The sequence below is a fragment of the Macrobrachium rosenbergii genome, chromosome 12, assembly GCF_040412425.1.
Source record: "Macrobrachium rosenbergii isolate ZJJX-2024 chromosome 12, ASM4041242v1, whole genome shotgun sequence".
In the NCBI taxonomy this organism is placed as follows: domain Eukaryota; kingdom Metazoa; phylum Arthropoda; class Malacostraca; order Decapoda; family Palaemonidae; genus Macrobrachium; species Macrobrachium rosenbergii.
Window position 1 is genome coordinate 95,316,558 of NC_089752.1, and position 16,297 is coordinate 95,332,854.

Here is a 16,297-nt window from a genome sequence, read left to right on the forward strand (position 1 = left end):
AGGAGCCGTTGCAAAGATTTATACACTGTACCACATTGTACATATAATATAAATTTCGTGAAGGAATATGACAAGAGAGACGAACGATGCAAAATCTGGCGACTGAAATCTCTCTGCAGCATTTTCCTGGGTCCTTTCAGTCAACAGAGTAAAGATTCTGAATATTTATAATCGTGAATGCAATTAGCCTTGCTGGAGAAATCCTTTTACATTTAAACTGTCTCGCAACTTAGATTTAGAGAAGTAAAAAAATTCTTAGAGGATACAAATTATATAAGATACCAGAATTATACGCTTATAAATATATACATTACTAAATTATATATATATATATATATATATATATATATATATATATATATATATATATATATATATATATATATATATATATATATATATACATATATATATATATATATATATATATATATATATATATATATATATATATATATATATATATATATATATATATATATATTATATATATATATATATATATATATATGTATATATATGTATATATATGCATATATATTCATATATATATATGTATATATACTGTATATATGTATATATATATATATATATATATATATATATATATATATATATATATATATATATATAATAACATTCTTAAACATTAATATTTAGCTATCCAAATAAATGTTCTTTTTACTTCAATACGTTCACTACAGACGTTAATTATGTCTTACTATCATCGAAAGAAAATTTAAAAACACGCCCTTAACAAATTTTTATATTGTGGGTAAAATCTGCTTCCACCAAACGACGTCTCCTTATTTAGAGAAGTATAATCTGCCGCTTCTTCTTGAGGCCGTTAAGTCGCTACTTTAGGCACTCAAGTGCAATGGCTATGTAGCGGGCCTGAGATTGTGGCATCCTTTACAACCTTTGTATGACTATGGGGAATTTCTTTGGCTCTCTAGGTGTAGAAGTTAGGGTTCGTATCATATCATTTCCTTTATCCTTTGCTGAGCAGGAGATAAGAAATGGAGCTTGCATGTTAAATATATAAATATATGTTTCTGGTAAATATAATTTTCAATTAGCAGTTTGTGTTTTCTTTAGTACTGATTAACATCGGATATATTGACAATAAACAAAGCGCTTAGCGAATGATGGAAATAATATTTTAATTTTACTTTACATGTATCTTCATGTTCGAAATCTGCAGCCTATTGTGAGACTTGTTAACCAATTTCTGCCTATTTCTCTGTTCCCATTCTTGTATATTTTATAAATGGTGACTATTCTATTCTATTACAATTTATTAATCAGTCCTGCTTTTTCAAAGGATACGTTTTCTTTAAAAAAAGGATTAATGTTATAAGTGCAGAGGTTTGTAAAGATAATAAAGATACTAAAAAATGAAAAAGAAGCGGAACTGCAAGACATATATATATTACAGTAGAGGACTGTGGAGACAGATTTCTGAAATCCCTTGAAATTCAGGAATTCGTGAAATCGCCAATTCACTTAGGGACATTTGGTCGCCGAGGGCTAATACTAAACTTCTACACTGCTTTGCCCTGTTTTAGTACTAGTTCCTCAGGGATCAAATGTGGTTCGCCATGTTTAGTACTGCTATGTTCTTAAGTGATACGACATGATTGCATAGATTTCGTTCAAAATTCACGAATTGGCAACTAACATGCTCCATGCTTATCTCTTATTTCAATGCGAAAATGCGACTATCGCATACATTAATGCCATAATATGTTTTATAAAAAGTAAAAAAAGTATACCTTAGTTTAACCAGACCACTGAGTTGATTAACAGCTCTCCTAGGCTGGCCCGAAGGATTTTAGACTTATTTTACGTGGCTAAGAAGCAATTGGTTACCTAGCAACAGGACCTACAGCTTATTGTGGAATCTGAACCACATTATAGCGAGGAATGAATTTCTATCACCAGAAATGAATTCCTCTCATTCTTCATTGGCCGGCTGGGGACTTGAACTCGGGCTAGCAGAGTGCTGGCCGAGAACTCTACCAATTAGTCCAACGAGGAACTTTATAAGAGTGAAATCTGTCATATTTTTCAAAACTGTGAGAAAATATCGAAAGTAGGCAAATTTTGGAAAACTGTTAAAAAATTTTCAAAGCTTTATTCACTCATCGCCGGTGCATTTGACAAAAAAAGTCATCACTACACCTCAGTTCAAAAGTTACATAAAAAACGAAAAAATTGTCTTAACATTAATATTGCTTCCAATGCAACCATAAAATTTGAAATAGTTCTATTTGATTGTTTTTATGCCTCAAAGCTGAAAAAATGTAAATAAGTAAATACAAAAGTAGGATGCATCCACCGATATCAACAGGTGAGAGAAGCGTGTGTGAAGCAACCATTAGAGTGGCGGTGCAACACGAACTACCTGGTGCAACATAGGTCTACAATGAGTAGCGAAAATGAAATTATCTTGAAACCATTTCCTTTATATTTGTTAGGGAATATTTGGATTTTCATAAAAATAAAATGATTTAAGTTATATTTTAACCACTTAAAACTTAGGGTTTACTAGCAAATATTCGCCTGTGCAATTATTCTTTTGTTAAAGCCAAGATTTTGTTCCTAGACCTAGGTGTGTTAGATTTCTTTACTTATTATAAATACATTACACTTAGCATTCACATCTCTATATTAACAGTTTATGGCCACAAAGCATACGGAGTTATCTACACATTCTTGCACTTCAAGCTTACATTATGAATGAGTAAATTATAAACCAACAGCCAGAAGAAGGACTTTAAGAAAATAATATTTTAAACCAGTTAAAAACAAGTGTTCCATAGGCCTTGATATTAATACTAATAGATATTTTGATTAATAGCTATCTTCTCCATATTTTAATTTTCAAAGAACAGGTAATCTCTACAGGTAAGTTCTTCAATAACAGAGAATACATCTCAGAAGGCTTAAATTATTTTTTAGGCCTATAAATCATTTCTGCAACATGCAGTCAGCTTGAACACAGCCTAAATCTTCAACATGCAAAGAAAACTATTTGTAATTCATATTCCTACTTTGAAAATGTTGTTATGACTGTTGAGTTTATTAGGGTCTACTGTTTTAATGCTGCAGAGGTAGTTACATTGACCAGCCTGAGGAGCATGTTAAGCGTGTCATTGACGGCACCACTAACTTTATCATAACGTACTTTGAGCTAAGCAATGTTAAAAAAACCAGTTCACATCAGTCAGATTACGAATTATACCAATGCATAAAAGGGATCATATTTATATAAACACAAGGAAAATAGTGTTAGCTATGAATTGAAAATTTGTCGACATGTATGACATTGGAAATGGAAAAAAGTTTCACACTACTTAGCAACGTTACGTTGAGTCTGAGATTTTGGACGATACAAAAGAATCATGTCGCCTCATATTTGAGCATAGCTATACTTGCCAGTGATTGGCTAGCTCTCGAAAGGTGAATGACGTCACACTAATTAATAGTCCATACTAGTACGGATTTGACTCCATTCAGTATTGTTGAGTTTCGTGCATGAATGATGACACCACAGATCTGAAATCCCAGAGTTGTGAAGTATACTACTGATATCTCCGATAAAAGATACATTGAGATATTGAAGTTCTTGGATCATTCTGTCTGTACATCTTTTTTTATCATTCTCTACCTGAATATACAAGCATCTTGTTTTTTTCTTAATCGGTGTTGGCCTACACTATAGCAGAGTCCACCTAGCACTCTAGCTAAGCCCCGACCAGTGCTGGCTTTTGGCGGAAATTCGTCTGAGAAACGGATGATGACGACACACTTCGAAGATGACGGAAATGGCGGAAATTTTTTTCCACCATGTATATTCACATGGCAAGAAAGGAAAATAGCACTTGCAGAATGAGACTTTCATACCAAAAATTTTTATTTGAGGTTTTTAACTGTTTCTACATTTATGAATGGTTTACTGATAATGAATTACTGTATATTTGGAATTGGGCCATCACTATCTGACTGCCTGGAAAGAGTGGCCGAAAATTTGATGAGGCAGAAACTCTGTTGTCTGTGGCCGATTTCCCAGATATCCTACCTCTATGAGGTAAGGCAGTCGTACTTTTATATCTTTAACCCATTCATTAATAGACCTTTATGAAACATCATTAATAATGGAATAAATTTACATGATGTCTCAAATTTTAACAGGTTCTTTGTGAATAAGATATTGAGTTTCAAATAGTGTAGCACTTGTATGAATTCTAGTGAAATATCAGTTAAACTTCTCGGTTCATTTCGGTTCTCAGGAAAGTCATTCATTACGCCAGGTATTCACTATCAGGTTTACCTGTCAGTCCATCTGTCAGTTCATCAAAACTGACGTTAAAACTTATGTGTGGACGACAGTTTGTGGGCGGAGTCTGTCCACTCACCAGAACTGTTGAACTGATGGAATTACCTAAAGTTCATCCGACCGACTGACAGGTGATTGCACGTGTGGACAGGTAAACAACAATTTTGTGACAGTTCACCACTGGCTTCCATCTGGGAAGGATCTCAGCTGCTCGGACCTGAATATGAATAAACTTTGTATAGGCCTAATTCTTTTCATTGTTAGACCCTGAGGCGCTATTTGTAGACCGTTGTGAGTCCAAATCATATGATTAAAAATAAAAAATATATATTTCCATGTGATACAGACAATTTGGTATAGGCCTAGGCCAGTGTACTACCTTTTTTTGTTAAAGGTGCAAGAAGACTTCAGTCCATTCCATAAATTACCGGACCAACCCCAGGTCTAAATTTAACCTTATTCATTAATATTGTATGAGAATAGACATCTCTCTTTAATAGGCAATATTTAGACCATACTGTGTTATGCCTTTTGCTTTCCTATTTTTAAGTTAATTGCCGCAGCAGCTAGTCTCTGTAGCTTCACCTCCCTTATCAGTCAGCGGAGTTTCCATTGCTGCCATATAGTGCTGCCACCACGAAGCTAGGTGAGCACTGAGGGCTGTGACCTTGAATTAACAGTCCGGCTGACAGTTCTACTCTTTACATGTGGACACTCATCCGTTGAATGGTCGTGGGTGAACTGACAGGTAACCCTGATCGTGAATACCCGGCCTTATACCCTTATTCACGTACCTCGAAGTTAAAAGCTTTCTAGCCAGGGACATTTGGGAGCCCATTAGTCACCTTGGTCATGAAACTTTCAGACAGGTTCCAGATGATTTTAGCATTGCATTTGACTTTGTTAGCCATACAGCTCTTATATGTAAACTATATATGTTTAGATATTGGCAGATTTGAATTTGATCTCCGCCATTTCATGTGACTGGTAACAGACAATGTAACAGTTAACTTTGTCTTTGTGAGGCTAGGCCTATCATGTTTGGTGTTTCACTTTGCTACCATTACTGGCAACATAATCTTTTACTTTGAAAGGAAGCAAGGACTTTGTTAATTACGCAATCTTGCACCATGTTTCCAACTAAATCATAGTGTCGTATTTCAACAGAATGCTTGCATTATTGACTTTCGTACCTTTATTCCAAGAAGTAGTGCCTGCCATTCACTTTAAGGCCACCAATAACGTTCAGGTATATCTGATCAGGTCTGCCTGTACTTTTTTTTTTTCTCAATTCTCTATAGCAGCTATGGTGCCAACATACGATGCTCTGGCAGTGACTAGCTTGCTGATAGCAACAAAAATAAGAAACGCCTAAAAAAGACGTCCAGTGAAGAAGTGGCTGTTATTCATTCTAAGCACATGATGTCAACAATGATTGAACATAAAGTGTTTACTGTTGTTTTATTTTAATCCATTACTAAGCTGGATAGTATATTGTTCTCATTTTAAAACTGAATTACGTACATGATGCATAATCATGAATAGAGCAAATAGGCCTACTCTTGTTTTACATCACTTTGCTATATTGAATATTTAATCTCCTTTAAAAACTGACTTGCACGTATGGTTTATAACCATAGATAATTATACTATAATTGTCAACAGCAGAATCAGTCTCCTTTAGTTTTTGACTAACTTAAAATATGCAGCCCTTTTCTGTTTAATCTGTTATAATAGCCTTTGGATTTTACCTGCCCAAGAACAGGCTCATTCTTATAGGTTTCAATGAAATCTTCAGGGCATCCAGGAAAAAATGCCAAATTATAGATGTATATTATAAATCTGACATCCCCCATCAATTATTTAAAAACTAAATCTCTGATACATCATTAATTTAGATATAAAACTTTCAGATTCAATAAAGAGAACTGACTTCACTGAGCAAAAAAGATGGCCTCCCCACACTACTAACGTTCAGGCACGCCTGCGCTGGTCGTTTCCACGCAGGTATATCGATTGAGAAGAACTATTTCATCAGGTCGCCTGCGCAGGCAGAAAAAACTGTGCAGGTTGTCCACATAAACGTTCAAGTGTACCTACACAGATCGACTGTGCATGGACCGAACGTTAGTGGCGGCCTTAACAGAGGCTGAAATACAGCTTTTCAGTGCCACCTGCCATTGTCTTGGTTTTTATCAATTTGTTACTTTTATATTTAAATACGATTCTGTGTGATGCCTTAACTTTCAATATTCACTGATTCCTTTGTTCCACACATGAGCGATTTATATTGCTTGTTTTGCAGATCACTGACCTTTTAGGATTGTTCCCAGATTTGAGTAAGAAGAAGAATAAGATGAAGACGAAAACATAAGAGATGAAACATGCGTGACCACTGTGGTGGTGTTGAGGTGTTGAACACAGTCTGCGCCCCGCGGTCGTTAGAGGGAACATTTTCTTCATAAAGTTTCCTAATCCTCATGATAATATTCCTCAATGTTCATTCGACTAATAATTTTTTTTTTTGGAGGGGGAGGAGAAGTTGAGATATTTGATTAGCTCTTAACCATGACATCAACTTGGGAACAGGCATCTACATTTCAAATGCCATGTTCTGCAAAATAGGTTCGAGTTTTCATTAGACAAATAACAAGTATACAGCATCTTTGATTTCTTTAGTACTATGATGATGGTTTAAGGAAAGAAATCTGTAGAGAAATATCTTATAAACTAGATATTTATGGAAATTCAGAACAAAGCGTGAATACAGTCAGGAAGGCATGCACTAATACGAAGAGCTACAAAAATAACTGGTGTTTATCAACGTCATAGCCAGACTCCTGACCGCCTGCACATTAAACATGAGCCAGTCACATTTGCACTTGTACCGTTTCCCACATCCTACTTATCTTTTGTGTTCCGTTTTGTGCTGTTGTGTGTATTCTTAAACGCATTTGGGATGACATGGGGTATGCTGGCACTGAAGATGCAATATCTTCCAATCCAGTGAGCAGTACTTATATGAGACCATCTTTTGTTTACCATTTACTTGTTGTCGGTCATAGAATTATGAGGTAATAGATCTCTTACCGATAGAGTACTTGCGCTTTCATCAACAAATGAAGTATCATTACATCATTACTCCGACAACGTTACGTTTCTACGTTTGGTTTGTAAGTTTCTTTTAGTCAATTTGTCCATATCTTAGCGGAATTACGCAAAGAGTTACGTGTGGATTATTTTTTTATGAAAATTATACCAAAGTTAGACCTAGTTACTGGCTCCAAGTTTAGAATTTTGAGTTAGACAGGATGGTAATGGAAGATATTTCAGAATTACGATCCTCGTTTCTTGCAACAACTTTTCCGCTATGACAAAATCATCGAAAATGCCTCTTAATTTTCTTGACTGAGTTACGATTTTCGATCGTTTTATTTTATATATATATATATATATATATATATATATATATATATATATATATATATATATATATATATATATATATATATAACCATTACTTCCTTGGCCGCCTTCATTAGTGATTTTTTGTTGGATGTCCATAGATTCTGGGTTAATGTGGTTGACCACGAATCTCAGCTACCAAAATTTTGACGAAACTCACCGTGAAATAAATCCGGTATACTGACTTGCTGAGAGAAATTCAAGAAGTAATTCAAAACCAAAAGCATGAAATATATTGGAATCCTTTTGATGGAGATGGATGGAATCCCCATCTTGGCTACATCCCACCCATCATCCTTCCAAACATGAAAACTATGAACGCATCTTTCCTAGTGACCCCGAACAAAGATCGGCAGTCGATCTAGGACCAATATTTCTTGGGGGTCATTATCTTTATGATATTTATAGTCTTTTATGTTTTTACAGTAATCCCCAACGGGCTTGTACTAAACACGCCGCAAAGGTGGATGCTCACCGGGTTAAAACCCTTGGGGTCACTGTCGTGAAAAAAAATTGGATTCGTTTTTTCTCGACAAGCCTTCACAAAGTTCAGGATAAGCGAGGGGGACTGGTAAGCAGGCGGTAGAGTTCGTGGTTCCCGTTTTCCTGTAAATATGTTTGAGCTTTTTTTTGTGTGTCCGGCGAATTGCCTATATTAACTGTGTCATGAACGTCAGAGAGGCTCCTTTTAAATAATTCAAGCACATTCTTTGGTAAATTAACCTATGCAGAAATTTTGGAAGGGACCCGAGGTGACGACGAGACATGCAGAGGGGTGTTATGCGTCTTTCTCGAGGGCATATCATTGAGGTAAGCTGAGCACTCTCCAGGTTGTCACCTCCCCAGCCAAATTGTTGATTTTAAAGTCAAGAGCCAGTTAATTTAGTTTGGTACTTTAATCCCTTTAAATTTTTGCCATCCGAGGCTTGATGTAGTCAATATTCAGTTGAAGTACACCTGGATATTTCAAAGTAAGTTTTGTAAAAAAAAAAAATGTAACTTTCAGAAGCATGTTTTTTGAGTTTTTATAACTTTTTCAGAATTGTGTCTTTTGCCCGACCGTGTGGTCCTTGAGCCTTAGTTTAATGTATGTTAAATTTAAATAGTCTGTTTTTTTAAATAAATTGTAAAACCCTACCTGATCGTGATGGACCTTCGCTTTGATGTTTACTGATAGTGCCCTTCAGGCCTGATCATCCTAGTCCCATACCATCCGGGACTTAGAACCCTCCCATTTGTGGGGAAAAATTCGCGACATTTGGTCCTTTCGAACAGGATGATTAGTATCAGTGAGCATCCAGAACATCCACCAAGTGATGGTTTTTCGAGTTGGCTGAGGAAGTGGTGAGAGTAGCAAGTGCATAATAGAAGTTCAGAGTACAGCAATCATTGTTTTTAGCAACGCGGAATTTTGTGACTTGAAGCAACATGGCTCTCGCAAGTAACTTGCAGGCCAGTTCACTGGTTGCTTTACTGACAGATGTGGTACCTGAAGCCCATCATGAACTGTTGGAGACAAGCACTACAGCGGTGTACCAGAATCTGATTGATCGCATTAAAACCAATGAGCAAATGTTGAGAAACTTCTATTTGACTAGTACCATAAAGTTAGAATGAAGCTTTGAATTGTCAATCCGTCAAGTGCTCGATGGAGCGAATAATGTAATTATCCTTCTCCTTACCAGAATTGAATTCCTTACTAGCGTATCACAGCAACAGACTAGAATGCCGAAGTTGAAAGAACTTCCTTTACCTGTGTTTAATGGTGAGATTAGCGAATATGCTACCTTTAGAGAATTGTTTGATGTTCACGTTAACAGACGTACTGATTTGGATAACGTAACTAAGCTTACATATTTGCTTGGTGCCCTCGATAAAGAACCGCTTAAAAGTAGTCAAGGCTTTAAGTGTAACGGCTGCTAACTACAACGTTGCATTAGGGTTGTTGAAACATTACTATCATAATCAGCAGCAAACATTAGTTGTTTTGCATCGGCGACTCGCAAATACCTTTGTTCCCAAATTCAACCATGTGGAGTTGAAAAATTTCCGCATCGAGTTGACAGTGTTGATAGAGCAAATTAAATGCTTGAGTATAGTAGATGTGGGGCAGAGAATGGTCATGAGTTTGATTAATCAGAAGCTCTCTGGCGGTGACGTATATCGTAAAGTTGTGGATTACTTGGAGAAAGTGTGATTACACTTTAGATGAGTTTTTGAGGCACTTGATTTCCTCATTAGGAGTTTGGAGGACGATGCGTTGCAAAAGGGAGAGGACAAATCTGTAAGACCTAAAGACCTAAGACAGTTGCATTTCAAACCCCTCGTACTAGAACATGTCCATTTTGCCAAGGTAAAGATTTGGCCAGCGATTGTACCAATCACACCACCGTTGAAGACTGACAGCAACAATTAATGTATTTCCATAGGTGCTTTAATTGTCTATGCAAAGGCCATAGTAGCGTTCAGATTTTGGTACACCGCCGTAGCGCGTCTCCAACAGTTCACGATGGGCTTCAGCTACCACATTTGTCAGTAAAGCAATCAGTGAACTGAACTGCAAGTTACTTGCGACAGCCATGTTGCTTCAAGTCACAAAATTCTGCGTTGCGAAAAACAATGATCACTGTACTCTGAACTTCTATTATGCCCTTGTCACTCTCGCCACTTCCTCAGCCAACTTGAAAAACAATCACGTTCACTGGCTCATGAGAGGCTGCCTGACTCGACACCACCTACAAAAAGCGAAAGCCGGAGGCCAAGGCTGGAGAATGGACAGCAGTTGGGGACCACTGAATGTTCACTAGCCATGGAGAGGATGCCAGACTCAGAACCACAGACAAAAACCGACCGCCAGAGAAGGCCAACAATCGTCAGTGGACGGCGGTTGGGGGCCCGCTGGACGATCACTGGCCCTGGAGAAGATGCCCAGCTCAGCACCACGTACAAAAAGCGACCGCCATAGAAGGCAAACGATCATGAATGGACAGTGGTTGGGGGCGCTGGATGGTCACTGGCCCAGGAATTGATGCCCAACTCGACACCACTTACAAAAAAGCAAAAACTGGAGGAAGCCAAGGCTGAAGAATGGACGTTCACTAGCCATGGAGAGGATGCCAGACTCGACAAAACCTACAAAAAGCGACCTCCAGAGAAGGCCAACAATCATGAATGGACAGTAGTTACAGGGCCGCTGGATGTTCACTGGCCCCGGAGAGTATGCCCAACTCGACACCACCTAGAAAAAGTGACAGCCATAGAAGGCCAACGATCATGAATGGACACCGGTTGCGGGGTCGCTGGATGTTCACTGGCCCAGGAAAGGATGCCCAAATGGACACCACCTACAAAAAGCGAAAGCTGGAGGAAGCCAAGGCTGAGAATGGACAGCAGTTGGGGAGCTGCTGGAAGTTCACTAGCCATGAGAGGGTGCCTGACTAGGGCACCACCTACGAAAAGCGACCTCCAGAGAAGGCCAACGATCGTGAATGAACAGCAGTTGGGAGCAGCTGGATGTTCACTGGCCCAGGAAAGGATGCCCAAATGGACACCACCTACAAAAAGCAAAAGCTGGAGGAAGCCAAGGCTGGAGAATGGACAGCAGTTGGGGAGCTGCTGGACGTTCACTAGCCATGGAGAGGGTGCCTGACTAGGCACCACCTACAAAAAGCGACCTCCAGAGAAGGCCAACGATCGTGAATGGACAGCAGTTGGGGGAGCAGCTGGATGTTCACTGGCCCAGGAGAGGATGCCCGACTCTGACACCAACTACAAAAAGCAAAGGCAGGAGAAGTCCAAGGCTGGAGAATGGACAGCGGTTGGGGGCCTGCTGGATGTTCACTAGCCATGGGTGGATGCCCAACTCGACACCACCTACAAAAAGCGACCGCCAGAGAAGGCCAAAGATCATGAATGGACAGTGGTTGGGGGCCACTGGACGTTCACTGGCCCAGGATAGGATGCCCGACTTGACAGCACCTATAAAAGTGAAAGCCGGAAGAGGTTAAGGCTGAAGAATGGACACCGGTTGGGGGCTGCTGGACGTTCACTAGCCATGGAGAGGATGCGCTGACTCGGGACCACCTAGAAAAAGCGACCTCCAGAGAAGGCCAACGATCATCAATGGACAGCAGTTGAGGGGCCGCTGGACGTTCACTGGACCAGGAGAGGAGTTGCCCGACTCGACACCACCTACAAAAAGTGAAAGCCAAAGGAGGCCAAGACTGGAGAATGGACAATGCTTGGGGCGACACTGGATGTTCACTAGCCATGGAGAAGATGCCAGACTCGGGACCACTTACAAAAAGCAACCGCCAGAGAAGGCTGACGATTGTCAATGGACAGCTGTTGGGGGGTAGCTGGACATTAACTGGCCCTGGAAATTATGCCCAGCTCAGCACCACCTACAAAAAAGCGACCCCCACAGAAGGCCAACGATCTTGAATGGACAGCAGTTTGGGGGCCACTGGACATTCGCTGGCCCAGGAGAGGATTTCCATGCGATACCACCTACAAAAAAAGCAAAAGTCAGAGGAGGCCAAGGCTGCAGACTGGACAGGAGTTTGGGGGCCGCTGGACATTCACTAGCTATGGAGAGGATGCCCGATTCAGGACCACCTACAAAAAGCGACAGCCAGAGAAGACCAACGATTGTGAATGGACAGCAGTTGGAGGGCCGCTGGATGTTCACTGGCCCAGGAGAGGATGCCTGACAAGGCACCACCTACAAAAAGCGACTGCCACAAACGGCCAACGATCTTGAATGGACAGCGACTGGGGGGGGCCGCTTGACATTCACTGGCCCAGGAGAGGATGCCTGACTCGGCACCACCTACATAAAGCGACCGCCACAAAAGGTCAACGATCTTGAATGGACAGCGGTTGGGGGGCCGCTTGACATTCACTGGCCCAGGAGAGGATGCCCAACTCGACACCACCTACAAAAAGCTTGCCCTTGAGGACTTCGTAGAGTGGGACCAGGGTCGAGGCGATGTCAGGCAAAATCGATGATAATAGTTCACCATTCCAATGAATTCTTGTAGACCTTTGATGGTGGTAGGGGTGGGGAATTTCCTGGCAGCGGTGACCTTCTCTGGCAAGGGCTGGATGCCCTCAGGTGTTATGAGATGCCTCAAGAATCCTACCCTCTTGGTGGCGAAGGAGCATTTATCGTACTGGATGACGAGGCCATTTTCTTGCAGGCATTGGAGGATGATGTGCAGGTGTTGGAGGTACTCTTCCATTGACGAATAGAAAGTTAAAATATCGTTGATGTAACAGGCGCAGAAGGGAAGGTCTCCCAGGATGCCGTCCATCAGTCAATGAAAAGTAGCTCCTACATTGCAGAGGCTAAAGCAGGGGTAATTGAAGATGAAGGTGCTGAGGGGCATTGTGATGGTGGTCCTTGGGATGTCTTCGGGATTCATGGGGACCTGGAAGTAATCTTTGATAAAGTCCAGCTTTGAGAAGATTTTTGCACCATGTAAGAAACGGGTCACGTGTGTGATGTTAGGGAGGGGGTAGTGGTCAGCCTTGGTGACCACGTTCAGCCTTCTGTAGTCCCCGCACGGGCGTAGGGTGCTATCCTTTTTTGTTACTATGTGGAGGGGAGATGCCCAAGGACTGGATGCTTTTTGACACAAACACATCTTCTCCATCTCTGCAATGGTTTTCTTTGCAGCAGCGAGTTTTTCCGGTGGTAGGTGCTGGAACGTGAGTATACGGAGGGTCCAAGGTTTTAATGTAGTGGAAAATACCATGCTTGGCAAGGATTTGATGAGATTGTCGTAGTTCAGGTTTGAAAACGTCTGAGTATATGGCAAGCAGGTATGCAAAACCATCTTTGGAATCGGTGACATGGAGGGCAAGTTCTGCAGGGGCTGTAGCGATGGGTGTCATGGAAAGATTGGTGGCATTGAAGAGGCACCTGTTGGCAGTTGGTGGTGTGCCAAGAAGTCCGCCCTGAGGAGAGGTATTAAGATGTCTGTGACGATAAACCACCAGTGGTACTTTCTGTCACCGAGGTTAAGGGCAAGATGCTTCTGACCAAAGGTAAGGATGGAAGAGCCATTGGCAGCTGTGAGACGGACGGTCGGATGGCTGGTTGATTCACTGATACAGGCAGGAGGGAATGGCAAGCCGCTGTGTTGACCAAAAAATGAGTACCTGTGGCGGAATTAAGGATAAAAAAAAAACAGAGGTGCTGATAGCGCACATAGAACTGGATTTATCAGGATTATGGTTGAGGGATACGCACCTGCTATGGCTACCACGAGTGGTGGTAGCCGTTTCATGTATTTTTTGGCCATGGGCACCCTGGGAGGCAGTTCTTGGCGGCAGGGCTGAAGGTTCTGTGGTATCAGCAAAGCTGAAACAGCGGCGATTGCTGCAGTGTGTGGTTGGCACCCTTGGGTTTCTGAAGGTGGAATGGGGGCAGGGTTTGACCTGGACATTTGTGAGGGTATGATAGCCATAGTGACCTCTGTGGCATTAAGAAAATTGTCTATCGCTGAAGGGTAGGATGTTCCTTGAAGGGTGGTGAAGGCGTGGGCGTGGTGGCAGTTTGCAGCAGTGTGTGTGCCCATCAGATTGTTTGCTAGGGTGGCAAGGGCATCATCGGGTGTGTCTTTGATGTCGGTCAGTTCTGCCCTTACTGACACTGGCAGGCGCTGCAGCCAGAGTGCCTTGAGAATGTCAGTGGATCTCGGAGAACCGTCTGCTGCAGGAGGAAGAAGGGCGAGGGCTCTCATCTCGAGAAGGGCGGCAGATGGGCGTTGATCACCCAAGGGTTGCTGTGCCACGTCGAAGATCTGTTGTACACGAATGGCTGGGGATCATGTGAATCTGTCCAGTAGGACCTTCTTCAGATCTTTTTACTGCACGACATCAGTGCCCCTAGTGTCCAGTCACTCCGTCAGCTGGGTAAAGAGGCAGTCCGGCAGGGCAGCGAGGATGTAGTCTGCCTTGGATGACAAGGACCATACACCATTAATTCAAAGCGTGACTTCGGCCTGACAGAACCAAGTGTAGGCGTTAGTCGGAGTGAAAGTCGGAAGCTTGACTTGGGCGATGGTGTCAGAAGGAGCGGGGGAAGGAAAGGGCGATGGTGTCAGAAGGAGCAGGGGAAGGGAAGGGCGATGGTGTCAGAAGGAGCGGGGGAAGGGAAGGGCGATGTGGACATCTTTGTTGGGTCCTGGTGTGGAAAGGTCACACTTTAGCAGGAATGATTAAGACGAGAGATCTTAGAGTGATGCTATATTGACAAAAGACAGTGGTATTTATATGAATTGCTGACCAATCAGCGGCCAGGAAAATTTACATAGTAAATAACAGACCAATAGTGCACATGCATCTGATTTTAGACTTTATGTCTTCTGAATATGTGAAAACCAGGTGTGTTGCGGAGGTGTTGCTATCCTGCTGGATTGATTTGTTGTTAAGGAGCAAGGGTGGGAAGTCGTGGTCTGCGACCCAGGTGCGATGCAGGTGTCACACAGGTGGCGACAGACTGTCGCAAAGCATGGGAAACTTCCATGGCACAATCCTGTTATTTCGAAAGGAGATGATGTCCTTAAGAAAATTCTCAGCAAATTATATCCAATATGACTCGTATAGCCTATCATACTGTAACTTTTAAGTTAAACATAGGCATATTCTGGTTTTGTAGAGTGCAGTCACTGTTCGGTGATTTCACGAATTCCTTGAAAATTTCAAGATTTCGTGAAATCCCTGGTTTCACAATCTTACTACAACATACATATATATATATATATATATATATATATATATATATATATATATATATATATATATATATATATATATATATATATAATATATATATATATAAATACACATATATTACATTGATATGGATGTAGTATATACATATATATTGTTATATATATATATATATATATATACATACATATATATATATATATAAATATACATATATATAATTTTTTATAAATTTTGATAACGTAAACACCACAACTGGTATGAAATTTCGAGATGCCCTGCAGTTTAACACTAAAAAAAAAAAGGGGGTGAATACAGTTTTGAACTCTTGACATTACTGGAGACGTGACTTTACCCGAGAACCCAATTCTGAGGAAAGTTTCAACTCAAGGAAATTGAATTCGTGGTGATAGGACCAAAACGATTTGAATAAAAGACATTTTCGTTCATCTTGCCATATTAAAACATTATTTTTATCCACATTTCTTTTTATTCTTCATACTTAATCAACCTATTATCAAGGCATAGTATCTGTTGACCTATTAAGTCATATATTCTAAGGTAAGCTAGTTTTCTGAATATTAAAATGAGTGTAAGTGATGAATATATTTACTTTTATAATCTATCCGGCGAATGGGAATATAATTTTAAGTAATGGTGCTTTTCGATACTAAATATTGTACTTCAGTAAGTTTGAGAGAGAGAGAGAGAGAGAGAGAGAGAGAGAGAGAGAGAGAGAGAGAATGTACT